This window comes from Glycine max, unplaced genomic scaffold (assembly GCF_000004515.6).
Source record: "Glycine max cultivar Williams 82 unplaced genomic scaffold, Glycine_max_v4.0 scaffold_145, whole genome shotgun sequence".
In the NCBI taxonomy this organism is placed as follows: Eukaryota; Viridiplantae; Streptophyta; class Magnoliopsida; order Fabales; family Fabaceae; genus Glycine; species Glycine max.
This window is the reverse complement of record NW_024464782.1, coordinates 27,646-36,269: the sequence shown is the minus strand read 5'-3', so window position 1 is coordinate 36,269 and position 8,624 is coordinate 27,646.

Sequence of the window (8,624 nt, the reverse complement as noted above, 5' to 3'; positions counted from 1 at the left end):
ACGTTCTTTCCAGTAGGGAATAATTCATCTCACAGGCCGTGAACTTCTTACTCAAGTAGTAGACGACACGCTCTCTTTTCCCGGACTCGTCATGTTGCCCCAGCATTCACCCCATTGACTCATCCAAAATCGTCATATACAAGATGAGAGGTCTTCTAGGCACCGACGGCATAAGCACGGGAAGGTTCATGAGGCACTGTTTGATCCTTCCAAATGCCTCTTGACAGTCCTCATTCCAACGGATGGATTGGTTCTTGCGTAAGAGCTTGAACAACGGCTCACAGATAGCGGTGAGCTGTGATATGAATCTGGCAATGTAGTTTAAATGCCCCAAGAAACCTCAGACCCATTTCTCGGTACGTGGTTCCGGCATTTCAAGGATGGCTTTCACCTTTTCGGGGTCCACCTCTATCCCTTTCTGGCTTACGATGAAACCCAGTAATTTCCCTGATTTGACCCCGAAGGTGCACTTAGCGGGGTTTAACCTCAATCGATACTTCCTAAGCCTTTCGAACAACTTCCACAAGTTGACAAGGTGTTCCTCCTCGGTTTTAGACTTGGTGATCATGTCATCTACATAGACCTCGATTTCTCGGTGCATCATGTCGTGGAACAAAGCCACCATAGCCCGTTGATAGGTTGCCCCGACGTTCTTGAGCCCAAAGGACATCACTTTATAGCAGCACGTCCCCCACAGGGTGACGAAAGTAGTCTTTTCCATATCCTCTGGTGCCATTTTTATCTGATTGTAGCCAGAGAACCCGTCCATGTAGGAAAACAGAGCAAAATTAGCCGTATTATCCACGAGGATATCGATGTGCAGCAGAGGGAAATTGTCTTTGGGACTGGCTCGATTTAGGTCCCGATAATCCACGCACATTCGTACCTTCCCATCCTTCTTAGGGATTGGTACAATGTTGGCAACCCATTCCGGGTATCGAGCGACAGCCAGAAAGCCAGCGTCAAATTGTTTCTTTACCTCTTCTTTTATTTTTAAGGACGTCTCGGGCTTCATCCTCCTCAGCTTTTGTTTTACCGGGGAACACTCAGGATTTAGAGGTAATCTGTGTTGTACGATGTCAGAACTTAAACTGGGCGTATCTTGGTATGACCAGGCGAAGATGTCTTGGTAGTTTTTTAGCAGGGCCATTAATTCTTCACAGACGGGTGCGGTCATACCCGTGCCTATCTTTACTTCCTTTTTCCCACTGCTGGTTCCTAAGTCTACTAGTTCTGTCTCTTCTTGATGAGGCCTCATCTCTCGGTCCTCCTGAGTGATTATCCTCTCCAGCTCCGGGGGAAGCCCCACATCCTCGTCCTCTTCACTCTCCATCTGACCCGCTTCTTGCTCGAAATTGATGGTTGGGTCCCGGGTATTAGTACCTCGATGGACTCATCGTCAGATTTGGTGTTTTTAAGCGTAAAGAAATAAATATGCAAATGAATGAGAATGAGAAGAGGCGCAGAAACAGATGAAGAAAGATCTTTATATTATAAATTCAAGAACCAAAAGACATAAAGCCTTAACAAAAGGAAACTCTAAAGTCTAGGCCCAACCGTAGAGTTTTAAAGCTACAAAGGGTTACATTATGCTTGTGGCGTAAACGTCTGGGCGCTCCTCCACTCGCCAATTTCCTAGTCGGAAACCAGGAGGACATGGTCGTACCAAATCTGATCTCCTCAGGGAGTCATCCTCGCATATCGCGGCGACTTGGTCTTTGTGTCTTAAACCATCAGTTATAAAGCTTCTACTGATGTGGCAGGGCAGGGCCCCTTCGGCTTGTTGTCCCAACCACGAGCCTAGGCATCTGTTCTTCCTTTCCGAGATACTTTTCCTTATGTAAGCTTGCGTAGGTTTATAGCCTAACCCAAACTTCCCGTGATTTCCTTTGGTGCTCACCAGGCTGGTTCTGCCGCCATTGTTCTTGCCCAAACCCATTCTGGGCTCGTAGCCGTATCCCAACATCACCCGGGCCACCATCATTGCCGTATCAGACAGGCAAGGCTGGCCAGAGAGGGAATCTACGGAGGCAATGTTTACTACCTCAAAAGATTGGAAAGCCGTTTCCAATGACTCCTCTGCGGCTTCCACATATGGCATAGAGGAAGGGCATCTTACCAAGACATCTTCCTCACCCGATACTATGACCAAATGCCCCTCCACTACGAACTTCAGCTTTTGGTGGAGTGTAGAGGGAACGACTCCCACTGAGTGGATCCACGGGCGCCCTAAAAGACAGTTGTAAGCCGGGTTAATATCCATCACTTGGAACGTAACCTGGCAGGTATGAGGCCCTATCTGTATGGGGAGGTCGATTTCTCCCCTCACCTCTCGGCGGATGCCGTCGAAGGCACGGACAACCATGGAACTTGGCCTTAGATGGGAAGCGTTAAACGACAATTTTTCCAACGTGCTTTTGGGCATCACGTTCAAACTGGAGCCATTATCAATGAGTACTTTGGCCATGACGTGGTCCATGCATTTGACTCACACATGCAAAGCCCTGTTATGTCCTCTCCCCTCGGTAGGAATTTCCTCTTCAGCGAAGGCGAGGTAGTTGTTGGCTGTGATGTTATTGACAAGTCCTCCAAAGCCTTCTACGGAGATGTCTTGGGCTACATGAGCTTTATTCAAGACTTTTAATAGCAAAGCTCGATGAGGCTCAGAGCTCATGAGCAGTTCCAAAAGAGAGACTCTAGCCGAGGTTTTGTTGAGTTGTTCAATGACCTTGAACTCGCCTTGTTGAATAATGCGGAAGAACTCGCCGGCTTCCTCAAGCGATACCTCTTTCTTGTCACAGCCATCTCTTCCCTCGGAAAGACCTTTCATCGGAATATCCCCATCCGGAGCGGGGATCACTTTGACATTTTGTCCTTCCGTCATTTTTGCCTTCCCTTTAGCGTTTGCGGGCTGTGTTGGGAGGTCAGAGGGTGCGAATACGCGACCGCTGCGGGTCATGCCGCTCAGCCCCGTGATATTGGTTACCTTGGCCGATAGAGAGCTGATGTCGGTGGCTCATTCCTTCCTTTCGCTTGGAGGCGCGTACCTCCACGGAACTGCGTGGCTGTTTTTGTATGGAAATGGAATAGGCCTAACTACCGAGGGGTGTTGGGTCGTTTGGGGAGCTGCGTCCCTGGTGAAATGTATCACCAAAGGTTTAGGCTTTCTAAGACTTTCCTCATCTGCCGATTGCATGCATATATGCTGCTCTTCACCCCCTCATCGCCGACTTCTAGCTGGCCTTGGTCCATCATTTGTTGTAACAGGTCTCCTACTGCTAAACATGCTTCCATGTTATGTGGCGCGCCGGGATGCATCAAACAGAAATCTTTCTCGTGCCCCCCGCGGGGAATTATGCTCCATTTTTGTAGGACCTCGTAGATAAACCTTTTGGGGGTCGTCATGTCCTTTAAAAGTTTAGACCTGCGCGGCCTACCTGACTCGACGGCATTAACCGCTCCCCCTCCATGATTGGCAAGCGGGTTTGTCTTTACGTTGGGCCGATCCTCTTGAAACGTCAACCATCCGGCTTCTATCAAACTTTGGACCTTGCGTTTGAAGGCCATGCACTGTTCGATTGAGTGGCCCGGGGTTCTCCCATGGTACGCGCAAGTTGCGTTAGGGTTATACCACTTTGGGAAAGGAGGCTGGTGGATCCTTCCAAGAGATATCACAACCATCTGGTTGGCGACGATGGATGGCAAGAGGTCTTCGTACGTCATTGGGAGTAGGGTGAATTCTTGAGTTGACCTCGGGGGAAAGTTTCTTATCGCGTTGGAACCGACGCCAAAGTGGGCATTGCCGGCCGAGCGAGTTGGGGCTGGAGTCAGAGCTTGGGGGGCCTCCCTATGGACGGGCGCGGGTGCCCTAGGTTGTATGGGTGCTGAGTTAGAGGAGTCCCCGACGCAAGCTGAGAAGCTCGGGTGATGTTGTGCATATTGATGGGTACTGTGGGAGATCTGTGATGGCTTGACCCATGCAAGCGTTGAAGTGACGGCGTGGGTATCTCCTTCCTTCCTTTTTTCCCCAGTTGCTCCAATCCTCCTAGCGTTGGTACCTGTGGAGGAGACATAATCGAACTTCCCTCTCTTCAAGCCCACTTCGATCCTTTCCCCGGCGAATACCAAGTCTGCGAAGCTGGAGGGCATGTAGCCCACTAATTTCTCATAGTAAAACACAGGCAAGGTGTCTACCATCATGGTAATCATTTCCCTTTCGACCATGGGAGGGGCTACTTGCGCTGCCAGGTCCCTCCAACGCTGAGCGTACTCTTTAAAGGACTCGCTTTCCCTTTTAACCATGTTCTGCAGTTGAGTCCGATCGGAAGCCATATCAGAGTTGTACTGATACTGCCTAAGGAAGGCGGTAATCAGATCCTTCCAAGTGCGGATGCAGGAAGCTTCTAGATTAGTGTACTAGATGACCACGACCCCAGCCAAGCTATCTTGGAAGAAGTGCATCAACAACTTTTCATCCCTGGAATGCGCCCCCATCTTGTGACAATACATTTTGAGATGGTTCTTAGGACAAGTTGTCCCTTTGTACCTATCGAAATCAGGTACCTTGAATTTTGGGGAGATGACGACGTCCGGTACTAAGCAAAGATCAGTCATGTCCGTGAACAGATAGTCGCCAAAGCCTTCAACAGCTCTCAATCTCTCTTCCATGAGATCGAGTTTCCTCTTTTCTTCTGCTGCCAAGGGTGGCCTTCCTACGGACAAAAATATTGGCTGTGCTGGGGGGTTTTGAGGTTATCCCGTGAGGTTGGGCTGAGGTAGTGCGTTGGGTGCCGGCCCCTCGGCGGGGAACGAGGAGTAGGAATCGATGTCTCCTTGGGCATGCTCTCGACGATCCTCGTGGACCTCATCCGACTGTCGAGCAGGCCCCCCTTCAAGGATGGGGGGGACATGACCCGCGTCATCACGTATGACTGGTGGTGTGTAATTAGGTGGTAATCCATAGGGGTAAGCCACTCGGTTGTATCCTGGATGGGGGTTGCTGATGTGCCCCAGTGTGCTTCTTTCTCATCCTACCATGTTTGGGATAGGGTGGTGCGCGGTAGCTGGGAGAGTTGGGTCTGCTTCGGCAGCCGAATTAACAGCGGCGGCGGTGGCCGTGTTATTCTCCATTAGTTGCCTCATTCCTAGCATGGCATCCATCATGGAAGCCATTTTCTCTTTCAAAGCTGACATGTCGACTTTCATCTGTTCCTGTACTTCCTCTTGGCCACCCATCGTCCTAGATTTGGATCTGGTGCGATAGGGATGCCTTGGGGCGCGTTTAGTTATGGCATTTTTCCTAAAAAACCAAACGTGAGGAGTACGAAAAAAATGAATGTATGCTAGAGATAAAATGTGGGAGTGATTTGATTCGCACTGATTTTGGAGTAAGAATGCGGGATAAACTCATTTTATTCAGAAAGTTATAACTAGTCAAGATCTGAGTGACAATACAAACTTCCTAGTGGTTCCTAATTATATGGGCCATTAAGTCTATCATATGCTGACAATAGCTGAGGAGTCCGTGGATCTCCTCGGGGGCGGAGTAGGCGTCCGCCATTGCGCCTTTTGGCCTCAAGTCAATCTGATCGACTGCCAAGCAAAGATCAGTCATGTCCGTGAACAGATAGTCGCCAAAGCCTTCAACAGCTCTCAATCTCTCTTCCATGAGATCGAGTTTCCTCTTTTCTTCTGCTGCCAAGGGTGGCCTTCCTACGGACAAAAATATTGGCTGTGCTGGGGGGTTTTGAGGTTATCCCGTGAGGTTGGGCTGAGGTAGTGCGTTGGGTGCCGGCCCCTCGGCGGGGAACGAGGAGTAGGAATCGATGTCTCCTTGGGCATGCTCTCGACGATCCTCGTGGACCTCATCCGACTGTCGAGCAGGCCCCCCTTCAAGGATGGGGGGACATGACCCGCGTCATCACGTATGACTGGTGGTGTGTAATTAGGTGGTAATCCATAGGGGTAAGCCACTCGGTTGTATCCTGGATGGGGGTTGCTGATGTGCCCCAGTGTGCTTCTTTCTCATCCTACCATGTTTGGGATAGGGTGGTGCGCGGTAGCTGGGAGAGTTGGGTCTGCTTCGGCAGCCGAATTAACAGCGGCGGCGGTGGCCGTGTTATTCTCCATTAGTTGCCTCATTCCTAGCATGGCATCCATCATGGAAGCCATTTTCTCTTTCAAAGCTGACATGTCGACTTTCATCTGTTCCTGTACTTCCTCTTGGCCACCCATCGTCCTAGATTTGGATCTGGTGCGATAGGGATGCCTTGGGGCGCGTTTAGTTATGGCATTTTTCCTAAAAAACCAAACGTGAGGAGTACGAAAAAAATGAATGTATGCTAGAGATAAAATGTGGGAGTGATTTGATTCGCACTGATTTTGGAGTAAGAATGCGGGATAAACTCATTTTATTCAGAAAGTTATAACTAGTCAAGATCTGAGTGACAATACAAACTTCCTAGTGGTTCCTAATTATATGGGCCATTAAGTCTATCATATGCTGACAATAGCTGAGGAGTCCGTGGATCTCCTCGGGGGCGGAGTAGGCGTCCGCCATTGCTTTGGACTTGGCCAGTAATCGGGAAGTTCTTGACTCCCGTTCAAAGTAAGAGCAAATTGGTCCATCCACATCGTTGCCTCTTGATGTAACGAGTCAATCACCCTTCCTCTAGCCTCCTTTTCCACGTACACTCGAGCATATTCGTCCGCCACTTTGTGCTCGTGGGCCGTGGCTATATTTAATTCTTCTTGTATTTGCTGATGATGGCTAACATGTTGGTCTCGGTCTCACATAACCGCTGAGACAAGCTTCTGTTGGACCTTAGGCAAATCCTCAATTCATCTTTCAAGATCAAACTGTCTACTCGTGTTTGGTCCCTTTTCTCTCTCCAAAGCTTAAGCTCGCTGTTACTGCCCCACAAAGCCCCTCGGAATTTGTTTCGGTCATGTTCTTCCCTACAGGCCCTTTTGGTCTCTTGTTCCAAGGCCTTGGTGGTGGCTATATTTATGTCTCTCAGTTTGACATTCTCCTTTCGGATCCTAAGAGCTGTTGATTTGAACTTTCTTTGACAGTTTGGGCTTTCTCGAGTTCTGTCCTGAGGGCCTGCACCTCTTCGTCCTCCTCCGGAGCTTCAACTTCCACCCCCTTAGTGGTTCTCAAATTCGGGAGCCAATCCAGACCTTGCATGTAGGCTTTCAACCACCTATGGTAGCCACCAATGGGCCCGTTGCTACTGCCTCTGAATTCCTTGTCCTTCTTTTGCACCATCTCCCATGCCTTGCGGACCTTCTGAAGTGCCTCCGCGTTGGTGCTATTGAAACCTCGTGCAATAATAGGTGTGAGGTCTTCCTCTAGTGGTGCCCCTCTCATAGGGTAGCCAACTTGTCTTATAGCTAGGACATGATTGTAATTGATGCAACCCTTGTCCCCATCTGTGGAGACCTCTGGCATGGTTAGGTCCCAGATCTTACCGTAAGCTTTGTGAAAGGCTTGTTGATGGAGCTGACCCATCAACTGCCCTAACTCTTTCATACTGGTGACTCCTAGGCTCTTGACCTTGACTTGATAGAACCTCTTTTTAAGCAAAGGCGCCTGACTCGATCCCATGTTTTACTAAAGTGAAACAAAACCCAGTGCGAATCAAGACTTTGACATCTATCATGGGTGGAATGGATGAATGAATGAAGAAATGCATATGACACAGATGCATTTTATGAATATGGGAGCCCGGGAAATTGTCCCCTTCTTAGATACACGTTCGGGTAGCATGGCGCCCGACGTATGCATTTAAGAATGCGACACGGACCCTCCGTCGGTTCGACAAAGTGAGGGGATCAAGACGCAATTCGTGCATGATGCAGATGCACAAAGGCACAACATGGGGATGTACATAGTATGACAATATCCACAAATAATCATACAGCAAAGGCGTACATGACATTTAGGACTACATGCATGGCAGTGTTTAAAAAGGCACGCAGCGTGTTTGCTTCGTGCCCCTACTTTAGGGACCTACACGGGAGGAACTAAAAGGCTTTTAGTGATAATTCCCAAGGTGGTCATATCTCTCTTGATGGTTTCTAGAGGTATCATCCCCTTCGAAAAACATATTGCAACAGTAGGGACTACCAGCAACAATATGTTATCAAAGAGAAAAACTCTAGATGAGGGTTCACTGTTATCAAGCAAGTCAGAGATCTAGCATGACCACAGATTCAACTCCACTCCTTATGTTCCCATGGACCCGGGTATAGGGCCCCCCATTTCAACTCACTGTGTGTGCAAATAGTGTTGGTGTTTGTGTGCATCCAATGAATAAATATTTATCTCATGCATACCTTTCAAAAACACACTAAAAGCATAAAAGAGTTTACATATACAAGAACATAAGGAAAAGGATAAAGAAAAATAACAAAGGAGAAGTCATGGTAAAGAATGCACACTGATTGATTGGCCTAACTCTCTAAAAATAGTCCCCAGTGGAGTCGCCAACTGTCGCAACCTACCCTTCAGTGGGAAGGCGACGCGAGACTCACGGGTGCGTCTTCCAAGAAAGGAAAATGCGAGGAGTCACCACCAACGTTTATTCGAGGAAAACATTGGAAAAATCGGAAAAGACGTG